At 45.4% G+C, this 25,026-nt stretch overlaps 1 protein-coding gene across 1 annotated transcript in view; it reads right to left on the reverse strand.

Annotated features, from left to right (window-relative positions):
- Nucleotides 1-25,026, reverse strand: part of LOC134565702 (transmembrane protease serine 11G-like) — a 152,664-nt gene that overhangs the window by 59,674 nt on the left and 67,964 nt on the right. Inside the window, exon 2 of the mRNA XM_063425340.1 lies at nt 11,187-11,336. The gene's annotated coding sequence lies outside the window, so the exon portion shown is untranslated. The remainder of the gene's footprint in view (nt 1-11,186; nt 11,337-25,026) is intronic.

A 25,026-nucleotide genomic window follows, 5' to 3' on the forward strand; every position in this document is an offset into this window, starting at 1 on the left:
CGTGTTGTCTTGTGCTTGTCTTTGTGGAATAAAGCCTACTTGGTCCGGTTTAATGAGTTTCGGTAAAAGAGGGTTGAGTCTCATCGTCATAACTTTGGTCAGGAGTTTTAAGTCAATGTTTAGGAGTGAGATGGGGCGGTAGTGGCCTGGTTCGTCATGGGCTTTGCCTGGCTTGGGTAGGAGGGTGATGTTGGCTTGAGTCATGTCTGGGGGTAGTGGGTTGCCTTTGAGCATTGTGTTAAAGACTTTGCAGAGTCTTGGGATGAGAATGTCGCTGAATGATTTGTAGTAGATGGCCGTTAGACCGTCGGGTCCCGGGCTTTTATTGGGTTTTAAGGTTTTGATTGCTGTTGATAGTTCTTCTGGGGAGATGTCTGATGAGATTAGCGATCTGGCTGTGTCCGTGAGGGAGGGGAGGGAAAGCTTCTCGAGGAAGGCGTCAGTTAGGGATCGGGTTATGTCAGTGTCTGGGTCAGGGGTATGGTTGTAGAGGGTTGTGAAGTATTGTTGGAAGATTTTCCCTATCGTGTGTGGGTCATTGCTCATTGTGCCGTCCGTATTGCGAATTTGGGAGATTCGTTTAGTTTCGGTTAGGTTTTTGAGGCGTTTTCTAGCATTGCGTCCGCTTTGTTACCCTTCTCGTAATATTTCTGCTTGGTCCACGTGAGTGCTTTTGTCGTGGCTGAGAGTGATAAGCGTTTGAGTAGGGCTCTAGCTGTTGTAAGCTGTTCGAGGAGAAAGGGGGTTGGATTTAGTTTGTGTAGGGTTTCTAGGCGGCCTATTTCGGCAATGGTGTCTAGCAGCTGTTTGTTGTGTTGTTTTTTGCGGGCAGTTGCTATAGCTATCAGCCTACCCCGCATTACCGGTTTGTGTGCTGCCCAGACGGTGATTGGGGAGGATACGGATGGGTCGTTGAGGGTGAAGTATTCTGTGATATCGTTGGCGAGGGACATGGTCGTTTGTTTGTCGTGTAGGAGTTGTGAGTTGAGTTTCCATGTCCATGGGCGTGTCATGTTAGGGATTGAGAGGGTTAGGGATATGTCGGCATGGTCTGACCAGGTTATGTGTCCGATGGAGGAGTGTGTGATTCTTGTCGTGATGTTGGGGGAGATGAGGAAGTAGTCGATGCGGGAGTATGTGTTGTGAGGGTGGGAATAGAATGTGTAGTCAAGGGTTGAGGGGTGTTGGGCTCTCCAGATATCCAGTAGGTTTTGAGTGTTTAAGAATTGGGAGAAAAGGGCATCATTTTGTGACGGTCTTGAGTCCTTGAGATTTGGTGGTACGGTCCAGGACTGGGTGGTGAGTGGCATTGCAGTCGCCGCCTATAATGGTGAATGTTGTGTTAAGTGCTGATAAGTGGGTCGAGAATGTTTGCCAGAATAGTGAGTCCGGGGTAGTGGGGGCGTATAGTGATGTGATGGAGTAGGTGGTAGGGCCTATTTTGCCCGTGAGTGTTAGAAATCTCCCTTGTTTGTCTGGGAAAGCTTGGATATCTGTCAATGGGCAGGATGATTTGAGTATGATGGCCACCCCTTTGGATTTGGCATCTGGCGAGTGGGCGAAGAAGCTGCGGTTGTATTGTTTGTTCTTGAGTGGGAAGTGTTTGTGATGGGTGAAGTGGGTTTCTTGAATCATAAGGATGTCTGCTTTTAGGCTGTGGGCCCATCGTAGTAGGGAGTGTCGTTTTTTGGGGCTGTTTAGGCCCTTCGCGTTGATGGAAGTGCAGTGCAGTTTTAGCGGCATGGCCTGGGAAAGGGTAAACTCTTGCTACAGTGGGGGGTGCGGGGGGGCGTTAGGGGGGGGGGTACCGGGGTCTGGGTGGTACCGAGGAGGCAGCAGAGGAACTTGGTGTTTTGTGTAGGGTGGGTTGGGTTGTTAATGTGCTGGGCTTACTTTTATTGCCAGCGAGGTTAGACTTGGTTGCCGGGGGTCTCTCTGGCCTGAGTGGTCGGAGACCGTCGGCACTTATCAAGTCGTGTGTGGGGGGGAAGTGGTCGTCTTTCTGGGAGCGGGCGGCAAACAGTGTGCAGTATCTGGCGGGCAGTTTCAGTTTAACATAGAACCTGAGTAAGTGTAACTTGGGAGGTAACTGTTGTAAGTCAGGGCGTCTCTAGTCTGGTGTCCCTTCGGTGGTGCTTGAGGTCCTGTAAGAGGACTTGGGTATATGCGCTGCCGAAAGGAGAAGGCCAAACCCGTGGGTCGTCCTGAAACTATATACATGGGTGTGTGTGATGGTGTTGTGCCGCACCCCGGCACGGTGGATGGTCTGTTGGAGTGGATCGCTATGGGGGCCCTCGGTTCGGGAGTCCCAGGTTGGCCCGGAGGCCGGGTCCCCTTAGGTCTAATCTTATGGCGGGGTGTTGTCGTGGGTGTTAACAGCGGCAGGAGAGTGACATATTTATCTGGGTGCGCTAGTTGCACCGGCGTCGGGACCATCGCGGCCAGCCGCCCCCCCCCGTCCCCGGAGGGGGGGGGGGGGGAGGGCCGCCAGGGCCCCGAGTCATTTAACATCTCTCCCCCCTCGGCCCCAGTCAATGGGGGCTGTTGGTGCAGTAAATTGCTGGTTTGTGGTCGTAGAGGAGCCACATCCCTTTCGATCCCGGGACCATCACGGCCCGCCACCCCCCCGCCTCCTCGGAGGGGGGGGGGGGGGGGAAGGCCGCCAGGGCCCCCGGCATTTAACATCCCCCCCACCCGGCCACACCCAACGGGAGCCGCCAGTGCGATGGCTGTTTACTTGTGGTCGCTGAGTAGCCACTATCCTCCCGACTCCGAGGCCGTCACGGCCCCCCGCCCCCCCCGCCCCGGCGGAGGGGGGGTGGGGGGAAGGCCGCCAAGGCCCCGGGTCGCCCCCCCCCCCAACCCCACAGAGTGTCCCCAGTGCATGTGTTAGCAAGCCGTTCATCAGGAGCGATCAAACAGTTCATGTGCAATATTCAAAGTGTAGACTCTCCCCGCTGGGCCCGGTGCCATCGCTGCCCGCCGCCCCCCCGCTCCGCAGAGAGGGGGGGGGCGGCCGCCAGGGCCCCGAACCGCAGCCCCCCCAATCTCCCCCCCAGCCCCGTGGTAGGCAAAATGAGTGGCCCCATTGTGTTCTTACGGTTTTCCAGAGTCAATAAAGTTCTAACAGTTCTGTCACCGCCATGCAGGTGGCGGGGCGTCGATCTGTGCATTCATCGGCCATGCGGGGTCTCTGTCATAAGCGGCCATGGGGCGTTGGGCCGCGTGCTTGGGTTTGCCATGTGTCCTTGGTGCTGGGTTCCAGGGGCCCGAGCAGGCGTGGAGAAGTTCGGTCGGGTCCCAAGGCTGTCGAGTATTTCCCCGGAGCCGAGGGCGGGAAAAGTGCTTGAAGTTGCTGTTTGTTCGATGCTGTATAAAGTTTGTGTCCAGGTCCCGTTGTGGTCTTTAAGCTGGGTGCTTCATGCGGTGTGACCGCTTGCTAGGGCCTGAGGCTGCGCCGTGGAGCCGGTCTGTTGCTGAGGCTTTGTACGTGTCGGGGTGCGGCAGCGGGGCTTGTCGTGTTTAAGCGTGGGCTTGTGACGGGCGTTGTCGCCTGTCTCGATCTCTTTGAGGCTGTGGTTCCCATGTGCGGTGTTGGGTGGAAGGATGCTGTATAGTTACAGCTAGTTCTTGGGTGAGGTCTCGGAGGCCTAGTTGTGCGGCGAATTCTCGGGCTTCAGATGGCCTGTGGAGTGTGTATGTGTGGTTGTCGTGTCTCACCACTAGTTTGAAGGGGTGACCCCAGGAGTAGCGTATTCTCCGCGCTTGCAGTGCTTGGGTCAGTGGTCTTAGTTCCCTGCGTTTACGGAGAGTAGTGGGTGCCAGGTCCTGGTACAGTTGTACTGTATGGCCTTCAATTTGTAGTGGGGTCTCCCTTGTTGCGCGCATAATCGCCTCTTTAATGTGGAAGTAGTGGCATCGGATAATGATGTCTCGAGGCTGTGTGGTGTTTGTGGATGGAGGGCGGAGGGCCCTATGTGCTCTGTCGAGGAGGAGGTCTGACGGCGGGGCGTCAGGCAGCAAGCTGCTGAAGGCCTCGTGTAGTATGGCGGTTAGTGCCTCTGGTGCTGAGGATTCTGGCAGACCTCGTATGCGAATGTTATTACGCCTTGACCTGTTATTCAGATCTTCTTGTGTTTCTTCCAAGTATGTAATTTGTTCTTGTAAGTCTTTGAGGGAGGCCTCGTGAGTGGAGGTGGTGGCGGTAACCTCATCCATTTTGTTTTCAAGCGCATGTGTGCGTTTAGAGAGGTCAGTCAGTCCTTCTTTGAGTGGGGTTAGGTGTTTGGAGAGTTCTTCTGCCACTAAGGACTTCATGTCAGTCAGCAAGTCCTTTAAGTCTTTTTTGGTAAGGGGAGATGATTCCCTTTTGTGGCTAGCTATGCTTGTATCAGAGTCTGAATCTGAGGCCTGCTGGCTGTGAGAGCATGGTGTCTCCTTCTCTGACCTTGTTTTGAATATCGGAGCCACGGCTGCTCCGGTCTTCGATTTTCGTCCTCCGCCCATTGTGCTGTTGCCTGGTGTGGGTCAGTGCTGTGGGAGTCGGTCCAGGGCTAATTTTTCGGTTCCGGTGCCCTTATTATCTGCTGATGTGCCGTTTGCCGCCTCGGAGCTCACTCAGACTGCGGCCATCTTCGTCGGCGGTTAAGCTCCGCCCCCATGATGGTTTGCATCTTATTTACGTTTTTACATTTTTTTTTCCTTTCCCAGAAAATGATAGCTTATTATTAATATTTCTCTTATATAAGACTAGGATATGGCTGACTGAGTTTTAGTTTATCTTTTTCACTACCTTCCACAGGTGTCTCATTTTCTTATGTTTTTTTTAATGTATTTGTAATTATTATTGTAGTGTCTTTTATGTTAATGTATTGATTTAAATGCTCACAAATTTTTAACGTGCGTGCAATACTTTTATACGAATTTATATATGCACCTAATATTTGGATCTAAACTTTTTGATCTTTGTTTTTGACGTACTACTATGCACTTTAATGATAATTCTATTCTGGAAATAATATATGTGAATATTCTTGTTTAAAATCAAATTAAAATGTAGATAAAAAAAAAAAAAAAAGAATTGTTGGGAGGCATGCAGTTGTTATAAGAGCACTCAGGACTGTAAGCCCCGAATTTAGGAGAGTGGCTTCAGCAGTTTCAAGGTGGGAAAGATACTGCATAGAAGAACCCTTAGACTCCAAGACCTCTGGTAGAGGACCCGAGAATGAGGAATAAACATACACAAAAATAAAACCTGGAAGGGTAAGGAAGTCAATCAATAATATTTTTATAAGACATAAATTTATCCATTTTTAGAAAACCTAGTTACCTATAATACTGTCAAACAAGAAAGAGGAAAAGGGCTGTGCCACATCAAATCACAATAACACACGACAATTCGGATAACAAAAGTAAAACATTTTTTTAAATGTATAGTCCCAACAATAGTGATGTCGCGAACATAAAAATTTCCGTTCGCAAATGGCAAACGCGAATTTCCGCAAATGTTCGCGAACGGGCAAACCTGGCGAACCGCCATAGACTTCCATAGGCAGGCGAATTTTAAAACCCACATGGACTCTTTCTGGCCACAATAGTGATGGAAAAGTTGTTTCAAGGGGACTAACACCTGGACTGTGGCATGCCGGAGGGGGATCCATGGCAAAACTCCCATGGAAAATTACATAGTTGATGCAGAGTCTGGTTTTAATCCATAAAGGGCATAAGTCACCTAACATTCCTAAATTGTTTGGAATAACGTGCTTTAAAACATCAGGTATGATCGATCAGGTAGTGTAAGGGTTACACCCGCTTCACAGTGACAGACCAAAGTCCCTGTTTAACGCACCGCAAACAACCGCAAACAGTCCATTTGCACAACCGCAAACTCCCCATTTGTACAAGGTTGCATACCAAGCTAGGCATGTCCCGTTCCTTGTCCTCACTGATGTCATTGAAGGTCTCTTCCTCCACCCAGCCACGTACAACACCAAGGGTCCCCGAAAGGTGACAACAAGCCCCCTGTATTTTTTTGTAAATGTACACTACTGTTACACCAGATATGAGTTGCACTGGTGTGACACTGTGCCCTGGCAGGCCCTGAAACGCACACGTGTTAAGGAAACTGGCTGCTATTATATTACAGTCAAAAAAGTGTTGTTTTTTTTAAATGCAAGCTATTGTGACACCACATATGAGTGGTGGCACTGGGACCACCTTAAAAATATTGGATATCGCTAAAAATCATGATCACTATATACTTTCTCTACAAACCTCTAAAACGAACCAAACTACTCATCCATCCGCTATACCACTTTATCCCACCTAGAACTAGTGCCCAGTTAAAATACTTGACTCTTACTTACTCACACTCAGTCATGCCACACACATTTCACCACTACTCTCACTGAATCCCTCTGACTACGGCTAAATTCATCTTCTACATTAGAACACTACTCCCAAGATTGGGTTGTATCCATGTCTCGGGTCTTTCATTTAGAATAGGGGCAGCTTTGGTCTCCTTCAACACTGACACTCCAGTGCATATTATTAAAAGACTGGGCAGATGGAAATCCTCAGTCTACAACCGATATATTCCTCATTCCGAGAAAGAAATGAGGAAAGCTTTTAAAAGTTTGGCTTTGTAAATTTGATGCAATGTGTTTTTCTTTAATACCTTTTCACCCACTTTGCATGAACCCGATTTACATATATTACTAATATGTTTCTGAACATATATATTATATTATTCACTCACTCACTCACTCTCTGGGCCGGCCTAAGACATCATGCTGCCTAGGTCCAACCAGGGCCGGTGCTTGGATTTTTAGGTACATAGGCGAAGATGCATTTTTCCACCCCCCCCCCGATCCCCACCCTAAAAATCTTCACCTATGTGCCTCTTAACCAGCCCCTCTCCCCTCCCCGACCATTAGTGGTCCCTTCCCTGTCCCTTAGTGTTCTTCTCCCCTCCCCCCTCTTTTACCTGTCTCTTGGTGTTTCTCACCCATTCCCTGCCTGTCCCTTGGTGCACCCCACACCTCTTTAGTGGTCACACTCCCCTTCCTGGTGTGCCTCCTACCTCTACTGTTGCATTGCCGAGCGGAGCAGATCCCCTAAAGGAGCTTCAGTTTTCTGTACCCAGCCGGACTGACAGGGAGTGCTCTCTCTGTGAGCACCTTCTGTCAGTCTGGCCAGGTACAGGAAACAGAAGCTCCTGTACCGCACTCCGCTCCGCTACACTCTGTACACACTGACAGTCACACACTCAATGACAAACACACAGACATCACTGACAGACACAGACTCATTGATCTGACACACACTCATTCATTGACACTGACAGACCCACACTGATTGACACTAATTGACAGACACACTGATAGTCACACACAGACTCAATGACAAACATACTCTCACTGATTTGACAGACACACACTCATCATACACTGACAGACACACTCATACACTCACATGCACACACACTCATACAATCACTCACAGACACACACAGACGCACTCACTCACACACACACACTCAGTCACTCACCGACAGACGCTGTCACTCACAGACAGATGCTGTCACTCACAGACACACACGCTGTCACTCACAGACACACACGCTGTCACTCACAGACAGACTCTGTCACTCACAGACACACACGCTGTCACTCACAGACACACGCTGTCACTCACAGACACACACTCTGTCACTCACAGACACACACTCTGTCACTCACAGACACACACACTGTCACTCACAGACAGACACTCACACACAGACACACGCTGTCACTCACAGACACACACGCTGTTACTCACAGACAAACGCTGTCACTCACAGACACACACACACACTGTCACTCACAGACACACACACTGTCACTCCCAGACACAGACACTCACACACAGACACATGACATACATTCACTAATTATTTTAATAAATAAAAAATTTCCACCCAGCCTTCCTACCTGGAGAGCTGGTGTGGATGATGGATCATTTCCTGTGGTCCAGTGGGGCTGCTGGGCGGCGTGTGGCAGTGCTGTGATTAGGCGTGGCGAGGGAGCTCTAATCTCACCGCTATGCTCCCTCGCGGGCTGTCTGCTGATACTGCGGGAGCCGGAATATGACGTCATATTACGGCTCCCGCGGCATCAGCAGACAGCGCGCGAGGGAGCAGAGCGGTGAGATTAGATCCACATCCATCATCCACACCAGATGGTGGCCGGCAGGAGGGAGAGCTTCCATCCTGCCGGCCACTGAAATATTGCGCCCCCAGAGCCCATGCGCCCTAAGGAGGCCGCCTGTGCCGCCTTATGGACGCGCCGGCCCTGGGTCCAACGATAAATGACTATGGGGGATAATGTATAATAAACACAGGTTACTGGCTATGGGGGGGGATAATGTATAATAAACACAGGTTACTGGCTATGGGAGGGATAATGTATAATAAACACAGGTTACTGGCTATGGTAGGATAATGTATAATAAACACAAGTTACTGGCTATGGGAGGATAATGTATAATAAACACAGGTTACTGGCTATGGGAGGATAATGTATAATAAACACAGGTTACTGGCTATGGGAGGATAATGTATAATAAACACAGGTTACTGGCTATGGGAGGGATAATGTATAATAAACACAGGTTACTGGCTATGGGGGGGGATAATGTATAATAAGCACAGGTTACTGGCTATGGGGGCGGATAATGTATAATAAATACAGGTTACTGGCTATGGGAGGATAATGTATAATAAACACAGGTTACTGGCTATGGGGGGATAATGTATAATAAACACAGGTTACTGGCTATGGGGGATAATGTATAATAAACACAGGTTACTGGCTATGGGGGATAATGTATAATAAACACAGGTTACTGGCTATGGGGGATAATGTATAATAAACACAGGTTACTGGCTATGGGGGATAATGTATAATAAACACAGGTTACTGGCTTTGGAGGATAATGTATAATAAGCACAAACACAAAAAAAATAATAAAAAAAAATAAATAAAAAATGAATGCAGCTTCAGAATTAATCTAAATTGTATGCTGTCTAGGAGGTGGGAGGGTCTGGGAGGGAGGGTCTGCTGCTGATTGGCTGGAATGTGTCTGCTGATTGTGAGGTACAGGGTAAAAGTTTACTCAATGATGATGAATAGGGGGCGGACCGAATATGGCATATGTTCGCCGTCCGTGGCGAACGCGAACACGCTATGTTCGCCAGGAACTATTCGCCAGCAAACCGTTCGGGACATCACTACCCAACAATAATAGTTCTAACACAGAAAGGATGACTATCCATTATTGTTATAACTATTATTGTTGGGACTATCCGTTTAAAAAAAAAAAAATTACATACAAAAAAGAAATGATAATGACCCAGTGACAAAAGAATGATGAGCAGAAGATTATAGAGTGTATAGAATACATAAGTGCACTATTATAAGAGATACGCATATAGAAAATATAGAAATACATTAATATATTTTATTAATAATTTTTGGGGGCATATTGAGTACACATGATTAATTGTCAATCACTTGTAAAATTCTCATGCCAGCATGGCTTGCAAGTGCACCAAGCGAACACATCTTTTATGGTAGTTATAGTCCCTATCCTTCATATTACAATCTTATATTACTAAATGCTCCGTCATAGAATATTTTGTTTATTTGATTTTGACTGCTAGGCTTCCCTAGGTAAGAGTGATAGACCTGATTATTGCATCAATTTAATAAGCTTTCCAAATGATTCAATACTGTTAGAAATAATTTCCAAATAATTTATCTACAGAAGACACCAATAATGGCCGTGGAAATGTTTGTCGATAAACCATTTATAACGTTTTTCTTACAGTATTGAATCATTTGGAAAGTTTATTAAATGAATGTCTATGTTGCATGTGAGAATCTAAAAAACTTCTAAAGCTACCTGAGCCCGAAACTCAGGGAAACCACAGATGTACTGGGTTTTTACCTAACATTGAAACAACTAATTCTCTCTATTTAACTACGTCACAGGATACATTGTTTATTACAAAAAAAAAAACCCACTAAGTCTTCAGTGAATACTAATCTACTTCCCTAATACTACCCTTACCTTTTGTGTCACTTTACCCAACTCCCTCTAGCATGCAAGCTCATTGAACAGGGCCTTTAACCACTCTGTTCCTGTGCGTCAAACTAATCTGGTTACAATTTCATGTTTGTTAGTCCACCTATTGTAAAGCGCTACGGATCCTGTTGGTGCTATATAAATATAATAATAATAATTACAAAGAGATCTGATCTTTTTCTTTCTGTTTCTGTTTTGTCAGAAGATGCAAGAATGCCCTTTACATAGAAACAAAATATTACTCAATTTAGTGCTAGCTTGGAAGTTACGGTAAGATGGTCTCAGACTATAAAGTTGTAAAAAATTACTCAATACAATGATAGCATGGAAGTTACGGTAAGATGATATCTGAATATTAAAAAAGGACTTAGGAGGAAACTCTTTGATCACTAACTCAGTATAAATTGCATATATATTATTAAGTTATAACTCAAGGAATATAGATTTTGTTATTACATATAAAAAGATGTATATTTTTGTTTTACACTTATAGTGTAAAAAAATGGTGTCATACATTTAACATTCATATTTTTTGCGTGATTTCATAAAGAAAATCTTGGAAAAAAAAGAATGGCTTTATTCACTAAATCAGAAATGCAAATTTCAAACCAGTTAGCAGAATTAGAAAAATTCTACAGTTTACAGGTTATTCAATAAAGCTAGCATTGTGGGGAATTGGAAGTGAATTCCAAGTGAATTTCACATTTTAGACCACTATAACCAAAGCATAGCTGACTTTGTTGGAAATTCACAGTGAATGCAAAGTCAATTTTCACTTTAGTAAATAAATCCTGTAATAGTGTTTTTTTCATAACTTGTCAATTTTTCCATCTCATATTTTTTTTGTCAGAAAAATAGGCAATAAATTCTATAAAAAAAAAAATCAGATTACTAGATTATCCTCAAGTATTGTTTACTTTTGCGTGCATTTATGCATGACATGGTGTTATTGTAATTCAGATTTTAGATAAACATTACTACTTACTATGCAATGCCTCATGCAGAACATTTGCCTAAAATGTTAGTAAAGCAACACAATCATAACAATATGAACTTACTTTTGTCCTGGTTTAATCGCTTGCTGTGCACCTTAGACCATCTATAGGGCTATGATTATCTGTGTAGTCCAAGTGAGCACTTTAAGTGCACAGGGAGGACAATGACTTGGAGAAAGGTGTTTGCAGGAAACTTGTCTGACAAGACTTGATCTGCAGGTGACATCATTAAAAAAGTTAGAGTGCCTGCAAGGAAGTCAACCCAGAGCATTTAACAATTTGATCATAAACAAACTTGTGCAAGAAAAAACTTTCTGTGTTAGTAATTGCATATATGTAAATTAGATGCCACTGGGATGCATTTATAATTAAGTATTAATGCTTTTATTCAATAGAGATTGGTTTCTATGTAAAAAGTCAGGCCTCGCCTAATTACAACTAATGAATCACAACGTTCTTTAAAAAAAAAAAAATAACTCAAGGCAAAATCTGTTGACAATAGTTGATGTTATCTGTCACTGATATATCATTTTACCACAATAATATTGGTAGATTAAGAAGCAACACAGACATAGACTTCTGAAGTGACAACATTGGTTGATTTGACCATTTTCAGGTTTCAATACTAACAGGGTTATTCACTAAACTAAGAATGTTTGCAAATTAATTCAGAACGGCAACAGTGAGCCAAAATGCCTGTGAGTATAGATAAGTTGGACATTTTTCCAGTTCAACTATTTATATATCAGTTTTTACAATCAGTATTAATGTGTGAAAATAATGAGATTGTAAGTAACCCTGATAGTGTTTTTCTTTAAAAACACTAGAACTACTACAGCTTAACATCTTCTATTTTCTATAGCCTCTCCCTACAGGCTCAACTATGAACACGCTGCCTTTTCTTTGCTGAGCCTTCTTCTTTCGTAACCTCCTATCATTCCCAACCATCCCTTCCACCTCCAAGCTTATCACTTTTACACCTAACTTTCTCTATTCATGCCTATCCCTCCCATCCCAGCTTCCCCACTCACAGCATCACAAAAGCATCTTCATCTATGTGCCTCTTAGCCCACCTTTTTGTTTCTTATCCCCTTTTTTAAATGTCTCACCCCCTTTAGTGTCTTATCCCCTATTTTGTTCCCCACTGTGTGTCTCACACCTCCCTTGTGTATCTCTTGCTACCCCCTTTGTGTTTCTTACTCCCCCAGCCTCTGTGTCTCCTTCTCTCCCAGACCCTTTGTGTCTTTCACTCTTACCAGCTACTTTGTGTGTTTCTATTTCACCACCAGCCTGTCTATCTCCACCCAGCCCCTCTGTGTATCTTTTTCCTCTTCCCTAGTCCCTCTGTATCTCTTTCACCCCCAACCCCTTTGTATTTCCACTCCCAGGCGCTTCTGTGTGGTGCTTTTCATCTCTCTGTGGACTTTCTCACCCCCAGGCCCATCTGTGTGTCTTTCTCCCCCCTCATATCCCTCTGCGTGTCTTTCTCCCCACTCAGGCCCCCCTGTGTGCCATGCCACTCTCCCCATCATGTCCCTTAGTGTTCCTCTCCCCTCCCTCCCCTGTCCCTTAGTGTTCCTCCCCCCTCCCTTCCCTGTCCCTTAGTGTTACTCTCCCCTCCCTCCCCTGTCTCTTAGTGCCCCCTATTTCCCTTAATGTCCCTCGCACCAACCCCCCATCTTAGTGTTCCTCTCCCTTCTCTTTTAGTGGTCCCCCCACTACCCCAGCAGGGCCGCCATCAGGGGGTGACAACCATGACTGTTGTCACGGGCCCGGCGGCCCTGGGGAGCCTGGACTGCTCTGGAAGTCCTGGTCCCCACTTTCTTTCTCTGCACACATAGATAGCAAATATTGCTATATGTGCAGCCGCGGGCCCCCGGCTCCCTGTTACCACAGACGGGGCCCAGGCAGCACACAGCTTCTCCTCTCCTCTGGACACAGGTAAGCAGTGAGGGGGGAATAACATTTACATTTAGTTTACACATTGCACATTTACACACACACACACTGCATACACTAACACAACACACACACTACATACACTAACACAACACACACACACTGCATAAATTAACACAACACACACACTGCATACACTAACACAACACACACACACACACTGCATACACTAACACAACACACACACACACTGCATACACTAACACAACACACTGCATACACTAACACAACACACACACACTACATACACTAACACAACACACACACACACACTGCATACACTAACACAACACACACACACACTGCATACACTAACACAACACACTGCATACACTTACACAACACACACACTGCATACACTAACACAACACACACACACACACACTGCATACACTAACACAACACACACACACACACTGCATGCACTAACACACACACTCCATACACTAACACACTGCATACACTAACACAACACACACACACTGCATACACTAACACAACACACTGCATACACTAACACAACACACACACTGCATACACTAACACAATACACACTGCATACACTAACACAACACACACACACACACACTGCATACACCAACAGAACACACACACACTGCATACACTAACACAACACACACTGCATACACTAACACACACACACTGCATACACTAACACACACACTGCATACACTAATACAACACACACTGCATACACTATTACACTAATACAATACACACACTGCATACACTAATACAACATACACTCTGCATACACTACACACTAACACACTCTGCATACACTACACACTAACACACTCACTGCATCCACTATACTGACACTCACTCTGCATTCGCTACACATTAACACACTCTTCATTCACTACACTAACACACACTCTGCATCCGCTACACTAACACACACTCTGCATCCGCTACACACTAACACACTCTCTGCATTCACTACACATTAACACTCTGCATCCGCTACACACTAACACACACTCTGCATCCGCTACACACTAACACACTCTCTGCATTCACTACACATTAACACACACTCTGCATTCACTACACATTCAAATACACTCTGCATTCACTACACATTAACACACACTCTGCATTCACTACAAATTTACACACACTCTGCATTCACTGCACTAACACACACTACATGCATTACACTAACACACACTCTGCATTCACTACACACTAACACACACTCTGCATTCATTACACACTAACACACACTCTGCATTCACTAAACTATGCACACACTCTGGATTCACTATACTGACACACACTCTGTATTAACTACACTAACATACACTCTGCATTAACTGTACATACATCATCCACTACACAAACATCCTGTATTCACAGTACACACACTACATCCACCACAAATTGAAACACTCTGCATTCACTATACACAGACACTGCGTCTAATACACACACTACATCCACTACAGACACTGCATCCACTAAACACATTTCATCTAGTACATACAAACACTACATCCACTACACAAACACACACTACATCACTGTACACACACTACATCCACTACTCAAATACACTCTCCGTTCACTATACACACTGCATCCGCTACACAAACACACACTCTGCATTCACTGCACAAACAGTATCTAATACACACAAACACTACATGCCTTACACACATTCTAATTCCACTATACACACCACATTCAGTCCTGCATCATTGTGAGCGGACTAGCTAGGGCGTGGGCGGGCCCGGGAGGGAGGGATTGGGGGGGCCCAGACCTTGTGCTTTGTCAGGGGCCCCAAAATTTCTGATGGCGGCCCTGTACCCCAGTGTTCATTATCCTTCCCCTCCCCTGTACCTTAGTGTCCCCCCAATGTTCATCTCCCCTCCCCTGTCCTCCCCTCCCCTGTCCCATAGCATTCTTTAACCCCCTCCCTGTCCCATAGCATTCCTTTGCCCACTTTCCTGTCCCATAGCATTATTTTCCCCCCTCCCCTGTCCCATAGTGTTATTTTCCCCCCTCTCATTATTTTCCTCCCTCCCATAGTTTTCCTTCCACTCCTTCCCCTTAGTGCCCCGGTGTGTCTCCTACCTTTATTGTAGCGTGGCCGAGCGGACCGCGGTACAGGAGCTTCAGTCTCCTGTACCCGGACGGACTGACAGGAAGGGCTCTCTCAGTGAGTTCCTGTACCGCGGCGCGCACTGCTCCGCTTAGTCACGTTACCCAGAGGGCCTGCCGGTCACTCCAATCTACCAGCCCCCCAGGCCGGTGCGCCCTAAGGCGGCAGCTTGTGCCGCCTTATGGAAGTGCCGGCCCTCCACAGCATACTAATCTGGCCACTCGGAAATCACAGCTACCCACATACTGCAACATACATTAGACACAGCAATACCATTCACTCACTATTACTCAAACACTTAACTCACAGCTACCTACACATAATGCTCTGCCACACACATCATTATAAGCTACCCAAACATACCACTCTCATATACTGCCATATGACACATAGCTAGTAAATGTTGGACAAACTATGGCCTGCAATGTGCGGGGAGAAAGAGCGCATTTTTTTCACATTTTAATTTTAATAAATGTTTAAAATGAATGTGGGTCCTAGGAGGTGGGGAGATTCCATTCCCTAGTGGTCCGGTGGCATGGTGGGCCAGCACACTCGGTCTGACGTGGAGCATTACCATGGTACCCTGTGGCAACACTCTGTGGGCTGCGGATCTCACGAGAGTTAGAGAGGAGCTGTAATGTGCAGATTGAATTTGCTAGGCCCCTCTGCAGTAACAGGTAGCCAGGGGCCCTCAGTTGCACATATACATAGAGATAATCGCTATATGTGTGCACATAGGGCATGTGGGGCCTGGGACTGCCAGAGCAGTCCGGGCCCCACAGAATCGCCAGGCCTGTGACAACCATTATGGTTGTCACCCCCTGATGGCGACCCTGCGTCTCTTTGAGCCTTGCATATCAATTGATACCTGAATCTCTCCACTGTGAGCCGAGATTTAACCCCGCTCACACCAAAACTAAAAGAATCTGAAATGTGATGAAATAGTTTGAATACTGTGACTTTTCTATGTTAAACCCAAAGGTGAGGAACCTGTTTGACACTGTACTCCATAATGTTATTTGAGAATATGAACTTCTAACATCACATCAGCAGTCACTATTTAGAAGGCTCTAGGCAAAACGGCTCTGTCATTTTTTTTTTCAGTTTTTTTCTTTTGCCCCTTCTATGTTAATGATTATGCTCTCTCCCTTACCGATAAAGCATGCCTAAACTATGCCCATTGTCAACTTGACAGCTATACATAAGGAAAAATACTGTTTTATTTTCTATTTAATGAAAACTAGAACGCTCAGGAAAAACACAAGTACAGATTTAGAGACAGTGAACTAGTTAGAAGCAGATTAAATAAAGTGTATTTTTGATGACAGAGTTGCTTTAAGTTTAGTAGTGATTAAAGTATTCTTATTTGCATATGGTTTGCATAAAGACTAGGACCCCCCCATTTATTTAATTATTAGCCCAAACCTGCCACTGACTGGTCACTGTTTAGTACAGATGCCATCACTAGCAGCATGGAGGTAATAAACTTAATTTATAGGAACATGGGAGTCTTTCAATGCACATTTGTCATCTGTTTTTTAGAACAGCCAACCCAATTATCATGTTTGGCTGCGTGATTTTCAGCTCGCTATAAATCCAGCCAAAATGTGATTTAAAAAAATCAAATGAGAAAAGGAGATAATTATCTACAGTTTTCAGGCAATGACATTAAAACAAGTCCTTTTTTTTTTAAAAAACTGTGTTTTGCAAATATATGGTGTATAGTGAATAGACCCAAGTCAGTCACTGCTTCATAATTTGATTTTTTTTTTACTTAAAAAATATCTTCCCACCAACCTGATCTCAAGATGTAGCTGTTTGTATAGTCTTAGAATCTTGTAAATAACAAGAATAATTTAGGAAACCATTTCTTTATCTCATCATCATTAGCAATCATCCCAACCAGCTCTAGAGCTATATTTTACCATAATGGCCAATAATGGTCCAAAAAATAAGCCCTGGGTGAATATTTCACAGTTAATTCTCACATTTGTATTGCTTCTATAAGTTACTTTAAATTAACACTCCAAACACCATAACCGCTATAACTCGCTGTAGTGGTTATGGAGCCAAGAGTGCCCTGGTGACCCCCCTACGGTCAAGAGTCAAAACGATTTTGAACTGTTTTACTTCTTTCCTGGGGTTTGCTTGGGTGTCCACCTTACCTCCACTACTGACAATGGAGAGGTGGAAGCAGTCTGCCTGGTTTAAAGCAATCAGCTGACGCTCAGGTGAGAAATTTAGAGAAAAAAATATTGAATTGCTAAAATATGTAATCTAAAAATAACAGTTGATCGGCTAACTGCCAATAGATATGGCACAGCAACAGTGCAGGTTTTGTCAATATTCACATTGTGACAGAATCAGGAAATACCTTTGCCCATTATGTAGCTTTCTCAATCTTTATTTTTATTATATATTTGATTATGTTTCTTAAAATAGTTTCCCTTTCTCTTGAAATGCTCATTCATGTTACCACAGGATTGTCTGAAAGCCATTTCCTTACTAAGACAAAATTATACGTAAAGAGGCCAGGGGCGTTGCTGTGGGCGAGGGGCTAGAATCCTAAGTAAGGTTTTAGAAAGCCAGGGGTATAATCATAATTTTATAGCAAGATGGAGGCGAGTATTGCATATCCCTTTCTTTACTGTCCACCAATAGCAGCAAAGAATACAAACAGAAAAAATAATGTATACACAGTGACATAGGCCACTCAGCGTCCAAGTTCCACTATAATAGCAAGCACCTCCTGAAGCAAATTCGCAAACAGAATTCAACAGTTTGGTAGTTTTTGTCCGCGTTCACGGGTTTTTCCACGCGCGATTCCCACGAGTTCAGGGACTGTGCTTTCTTACGGTTTTCTCCTCTCTCTTCCTCGGCCTCTGCTTCTTCCTTCCTCGTGTCGCTACTGCTGGTCTGGGCCCTGCGGAGCTCTCTCTCCTGTCCTTTCCTTGGGTAATTTTAGTTTGATGATTAACTCTTACTACTCTCACTTTATTTACAGCCTGTTCCCTGCACTAGTGCCTGATTATCACCTTGTTTACTTATTGGCTAGTGTGGGTCTCTATAATACACCTAAGGTGCGTGTATGCCCACTACCCCTGGGGAGATGGATACGACCTCTGGATGCAGATTTCTTGGGTTTCACGACGTGCCATCAGTGTCTTGCAGTGGACCCGTTAAGCCTAAGCATATCTCTCCCTCTGCCTCCAGAACCCCTATGACTGACGTACCTTCATTGTCTCAGCCACGTAAAAGAGCCTTTCCATGCCAGGCAGAATGGGTGCAGCGATGGAAATGTTCAAAAGCACAAACGAGAGTGACTCCGACTCAGAAATCGGGTCTAGTGAGCAGGCTGGTATCGAGTCCTGTAGCGACTCTGAGAGGGATTCTGCCAATATGGGCCTTGATCTCTTTACCTCCGCTCAGGGAGAGAAGACCAGAGGTGATCTAAGGGCTGATCCTCCCACGGACGCCAGGACTACCCTCATGGATCTGTTGGGCGAGCCCTTATTTGACCCAAGTTTCCAGGTAGCTGGGAGCCACTCAGCCAACCTAGGATCTCCATCATCCTAGGTTGGCTGAGTGGCTCCCAGCTACCTGGAAACTTGGGTGCAGCACCCACTTAAAAAAGCAGCCTGGAACAAACTCAGAGCTGAATGCCCAAGACCTATGGTGACTAACAACATGTGACATCCCAAAGGAAGACGCTAAAATGACCCAGTTTTTGGCCAGGTTAAGGTGGAACCCTCTTATCTGGGTCTCCTTTGTGACCAGTCTGGTTGTTGTCACTCTCTTCTCGTGGATCACTCCTTCTGATGGTGTGGCGGATTTCAGAGGACCCTGGGAGAACTAAGGAAGTTTTGGATGTTACTCAATACCTGTTGGCGGAGGCATGGGCATGCAGAACTCAACGATCATATGGGCCAGCTTGGGGAGCTTAGGCTAGCTGGTGCCTGGCTAGGGACGTGGATCCCATTTCAGCTTCTGCAACTGCTATTCTGCAGTTACTCACATCCATCTTTGAGGCTGGTAGGGCGTAATGGACGATCAACCTGTACAGGTCTGCCATATCTTCTGCCTATCAGGGTACGGCAGCCCAGGATCAATGGGCCTCAGGATCTCATCATGGTATCTCTGTGCACTTAAAATGCCATCAATAAAATTCACCTGTGTTTGTATTCCATAACATACGCCTGCCCATACCATAACCCCACTGCCACCATGGGCTACTCGATTCACAACGTTCACATCAGCAAATCACTAACCCACTCTACGCCATAAACGCTGCCTGCCATCTTCCCTGTACAATGAAAACTGTGATTCATCCGTGAAGAGAACACCTCTCCAAAGTGCCAGACGCCATCGAATGTGAGCATTTGCCCACTAAAGCGGTTATGATGCAGAACTGCAGTTAGGTCGAGACCCTGATGAGGACAACGAGCATGCAGATGAGCTTCCATGAGATGGTTTCTGACAGTTATTCTGACAGGGTATTCTGTCCTGATGAAAGTTCCCGAGCGGAACTGAAACGTTGACCGTTGGAATAAATACTGATGTTCATTTTTGATACAAATCCTGGGAGTGCTGATTTTTTCTGGCTATATATATATATATACACATATATATTTGTACTCGGGGACTAAAGCCTTATTTATGACAAGTTAGATATATGAGCGGTTGTGGTGTGCCGAAACCAGCGTATCGGGTAGGCCTGTAATAAAAGAGGGCAAAAGATTGAATGAAAATAACTTTATTACATATCTTTACAATGCAAATTTCATAAAGGCTTGTCTCAACTCTAGCTCTTGTTGTGGTATGTATCTAGAATACACTGCGCATTTCCAGCGTCCTAATCTTTTTATGATGTGAGCAGGGACATTTTGCCTAGAAGCAGCTGCCCCGATTCTGAATGAGTGTCTGTGACGAGAGCAATCTCGCCACATTGCATTGGAGAAGCCTGGTTGCACGCCTGCTGCCTTTGGACTATGGCCCTGGGAGATTGGGCCCTTTAAAAACAGTATTCGGCCATACCAGAGTGTATGTCACTCATTCTGGCCCTTTAAATACAGTGGGGTCGTTCGGTACTTGCCCTGTGTGAGCGGTGATACCCCAGATAGCTATGTCATGTAGCCCATTCATATAATGAAAGACTATGGGAAAGATTTTAGCTCCATGGCAATTGAACTGTATGTGTGTGGTCTGAGCACCATTCAATAATGTGTGCTCAGACCTAAGCTATCTGGGGATATGTTGCATGGATATGTTTTATGTAGTAATTGTAGCATTGTGTAATTTTATGTCTTTTTGCAACCATGTGCTCAATGGAGTCTGCCTCTATCCCTGGATATAATTGGATTATTTCCCATTGTCTCCAGGATAGAGGGCTTTGTAAAACCGGTTTGAGCCAGATAGCCATGTGCCAGCCAGGGCCCAAAAGATACTTTACTAACTGTTGAACCCCTAGTCTGATTCATGCCATTTTTAAATATGTTGTTCCCCTGAATGGATTGATTGTGAATATGTAATTTTTATGTGAATGTGATGTATGGTTTTAGAGTTATGAAAGTTGGGTAAAAAGTATGTTGTTTTTTTTGTTGTTGTTGTAAATCTCTTCTTTATTGAGGCATAAAGGTATGTGGATACAGAATGTAAGAAGGGAGACAATAAAGTTTCAAACAAGTCGGGAGTAATACAATGCAAGGTAAATCATCTGTAGACGGTGTTAGCCTCATTTTATGTTTAGAATAGTAAGATTGCGTCAGACGGTTATTCAGTTGCAGGATATTTAAACACATGCTAGGACTAGGCTAAGGTATCTAAAAGTTGAGTAAAGTCAAAATGTGGTAGAATCTCGGTGAAAATAAATTTAGTAGGCCGAGATTACCACGTGGCATGTGTACGTGCATATACTGGTGTATCGGTCGGTTGGTTGCACGTGGCAAAGATACAATCAGTAGTGTACGGAGCATGTGCGAGAATACAGGATGTAGTATTCCCCTCCTCCATTGTGCTGGGCAAGCCATGTGGTCAAACAAGAAGTTAGTTCTTGTTCGATTGATTGGGTAAGAGTATGTGTGGGTGGAGCTGATTATGGGTGGAGTTACATGCCTATATAAGGAGCCTACACTATTGTCCGGGGCTCAGATCTTGTTGTATTTTGGTGACATTAGTCCCTCTGAGTACCGTTCGGTGAATTGAATAAAGAATCTCTTCCTTCCTGAAGAAACCTGTGTCCATCTCTCTGTGCTTGGCTTCCGTCAGTTTCTCCGGTATCATTTGGTGCATTGGCCAGGAAGCTCATCGTTCAACGGTAGCTGAGAAGCAGAGGCGTGAGACGGTCTATCTTTGCCCACGTTCTCTACGGCTGCACCCCTGAACTTCTGCGTGGACCTCCCTTCGTCTCGGCGCCACTGGTCTGTTGTCCAGGAGATCATCGGCCTCTACGTAGTAAGTGCTGGGGTGTCCCCATCGATGTGTGAACTCAGGTTCAGGAACGAGGAGGTAAGACGACCGCTGTTTTAGACGGTGGACCCACTAGGGGTATTGGATACCGATTGTGCGGTAGGCCCATAAGGGGTTATTTGGAATCTGCCCCCTCCAGTGGAGGGAAGGAGCGAAGGCGCACCGCTCAATTAAACGCCCTGTAGTCAGCCCGTTTAATTTTGGTTTGGAGTCAGGCAGGGTTCAGGTGTAAATAGCCCTAGCCGGACACCGGTGTCTTGTCTAGACTAGCGTTCTAGGGTGTATATTTCGTTCGCTAGGTCGGAGGGACCGGGAGACTAAGCGGCGCCTGTGTAAATTCGGTTCGCTAGATCTCAACCTATCTTGGCTAAGTGGGAAGGCGTGTAAATTTGGAACCCACTAGATTTTTGATAGAGTAAATAGACTAAAAGGGTGCTGTTGTAAATTCCGCCCTCTAGTTCGCTATATGTGGTGCTTGGGCAGTGTGGCTAACCAAAACGTATGTAGATAGTTTTAGGTAGTCCATCAAGGTACTGGCCAATAGATTAGTTGGGAATTGTAAATGTGCTAAAGATTGTTATAGTAGTGTGTATATCTTGCTAGATAGCGTGAGCTCTGCGTCTAGCGAGAGTGTGAATAGTGTGTAACTGTATTATAGCGCACGGTACCATAACCATGTATAATTACTGATATTGTAAATAAGTACTAATAACTGTCGTCTATGTTGTATGTTTAACACCATAACCACTACTAATTGAACTGTGACTTTAAATTGTACTCTAACCAATGCTAACCGTACTATAACTACTGTTTGTAAAGACGATGTTACTGGGGTATGTTATAGACGGGTAATTCAGATATAGGGAATTATAGCGTGGGTGACCGGATAGTTTCGCCAAAGGGCACAGTATTAGTTACTTAGTGACTGGTGTAACAGCTGTGTGTGTACGGGAATTCCCTGATTGTTTTGTTGTGTGCGTTTCGCTTAGTAACTGTACCACGTGGTGCTGTTGCCGAGGGAACGGGTGTGACCGTTGGAAGAGTGTTTGTTTAGTTTCTGTTGGAGACGACGCTTCATTGTTAAGTATGGGCGCGTCAGATTCAACAGTTTTGGATCCCTTAGGATGTATGTTAAAAAACTTTAAAAAGGGATATACTGTATGTGATTTGGGGGTAAAGATGTCTCCAGCACGCCTGACTACTTTATGTAGTAGGGAATGGCCTACTTTGGTTGCCGCATGGCCACCACGTGGCAGTTTGGATCCTAATCTGGTACAGCGTGTACACGTGGCTGTATCAGGTAGGCCTGAACTTTGCGGCCAGTTTCCATATATTGACTGTTGGAGGCAGGCCGTAAATGACTCGCCAAAATGGATCCGAGTATGCCACGAGGAACAATGTCGCCTCATGGTGGCCAGGACTCGCTTGTCCACTAAGGCCGTAATCACGCCCATTTTGGACACGCCCCCTGAGTCTGAGATCCCCATGCCGCCCCCTTACTCCTCCTCCACCGGAAGAGGAAGAGGAGGTGCTGTTGGAAACGCTCCTCCCCTTGCCCCGTTGTCCCCACCTACCCCTTCCTCTAGCTCAGAGCCCAACCCCCTTGTTTTAAACCCTCCCCTTCCGGTACCTACCTCCGTTAGCTCCACTTACCCAGATTTGGTGCCATATCTAGTTTCCGGTCAGGCTCCTCCTAGCCCGGCCCGGAATATTTTACTTACCAACCTTCCCCTTAGTAAAGCGTCTCCATCCCCTTGTCTTACTACCCCTCGACCAGAACCCCTAACTGACGTATCTCAACGAAGCCCCATACTAACCCGACAAATGACTGGTACCCTACAACCCCGACATTATCAGATGCCTCTTCGATTGACTCCTGGCCCGACACATATTAACGGTCAGATACAATATGCTGATCCAGTCTTCGTCTATGTCCCTTTTACAACCACTGATCTATTTAATTGGAAGACCCATAACTCCTCTTACACCGAAAAGCCTCAAGCCATGACAGATTTGACACATAATCCCACTTGGGCTGATTGCCAGCAATTGTTGATGACATTGTTTAATAATGAGGAAGGACAAGGATAAATCAAGCGGTAATTAAAGCGCTGGAAGAAGTGGCCCATACACAAAATCAGGCCAACCCAGCAGCATGGGCCGCAGCCCATTATCCAAACACCGATCCAAATTGGAATGTCAATGGCGCAGACATGGTCCATTTAAAAGCTTACAGGGACGCTATTATTGCTGGCATGAAAGCTGGAGTGAAGAAGGTTTGATGAGTGCCCCAGCATTAGGTCTACCTGATCATACACGCCCATTCTACTTATATGTACACGAGCAAAGAAGAATGGCTGTGGGAGTATTGACACAGTACTTGGGATCATGGCAACGACCTGTTGCATATATGTCCAAACAACTGGATGCAGTGGCCAGTGGTCTTCCACCTTGTCTAAGAGCCGTAGCTGCTGCCGCCCTGCTGGTAGCCGAAGCTGATAAACTTACTCTGGGTCAGGAACTCTATGTGCGAGTCCCGCACGCAGTACAAACGTTGCTAGACTATAAAGGCAATCATTGGTTTAGTAACAGTCGCATGACTAAGTATCAAGCTATGTTGTGTGAGAACCCGAGAGTGCACCTAGAGACTGTTAACACCTTAAATCCAGCTACCCTTTTGCCACAACCTACTGAGAGTCAACATGATTGCCTGGAGGTGATGGATGAAGTGTTCTCAAGTAGACCAGACCTTCGTGATTTTCCCATTCAGAACCCTGATGTCCAGTACTATACAGACGGCAGGAGTTATGTGAAAGAAGGGGTTCGCTATGCAGGATATGCAGTAACAACCATAGACAAGGTGATAGAAGCTCGGCCATTGTCAAAAGGAACATCGGCACAGAAGGCAGAACTAATTGCACTCACACGAGCGTTACAATTGGCTGAAGGTTTAAGAGTGAACATCTACACGGATTCCAAGTATGCGTTTTTAACCACTCATGCCCACGGAGCTTTGTATAAAGAAAGAGGATTATTGAACTCAGAGGGTAAAGAAATCAAGTACGCAGCTGAGATATTACAACTACTGGAAGCCGTGTGGGAACCGAAAGAAGTTGGTATCATACATTGTCGGGCGCATCTGAAAGGAGATGGTGATGTAACCAAAGGAAATCGGATGGCAGATAATGCAGCTAAGCATGCCGCTGAATCAGGAAGACAGGAGTATGTGGAACATATAGCTGCTCTTATACCGACCCCACTGTCTCAATGGACTCCAGTTTATACAGCTCAAGAAGAAGAGTGGTTAAAGACTGAAGCTGGGAAGTACCTGGAGAACAATTGGTATCAGTT

This window comes from Pelobates fuscus, chromosome 6 (genome assembly GCF_036172605.1).
Source record: "Pelobates fuscus isolate aPelFus1 chromosome 6, aPelFus1.pri, whole genome shotgun sequence".
Taxonomy (NCBI): Eukaryota; Metazoa; Chordata; class Amphibia; order Anura; family Pelobatidae; genus Pelobates; species Pelobates fuscus.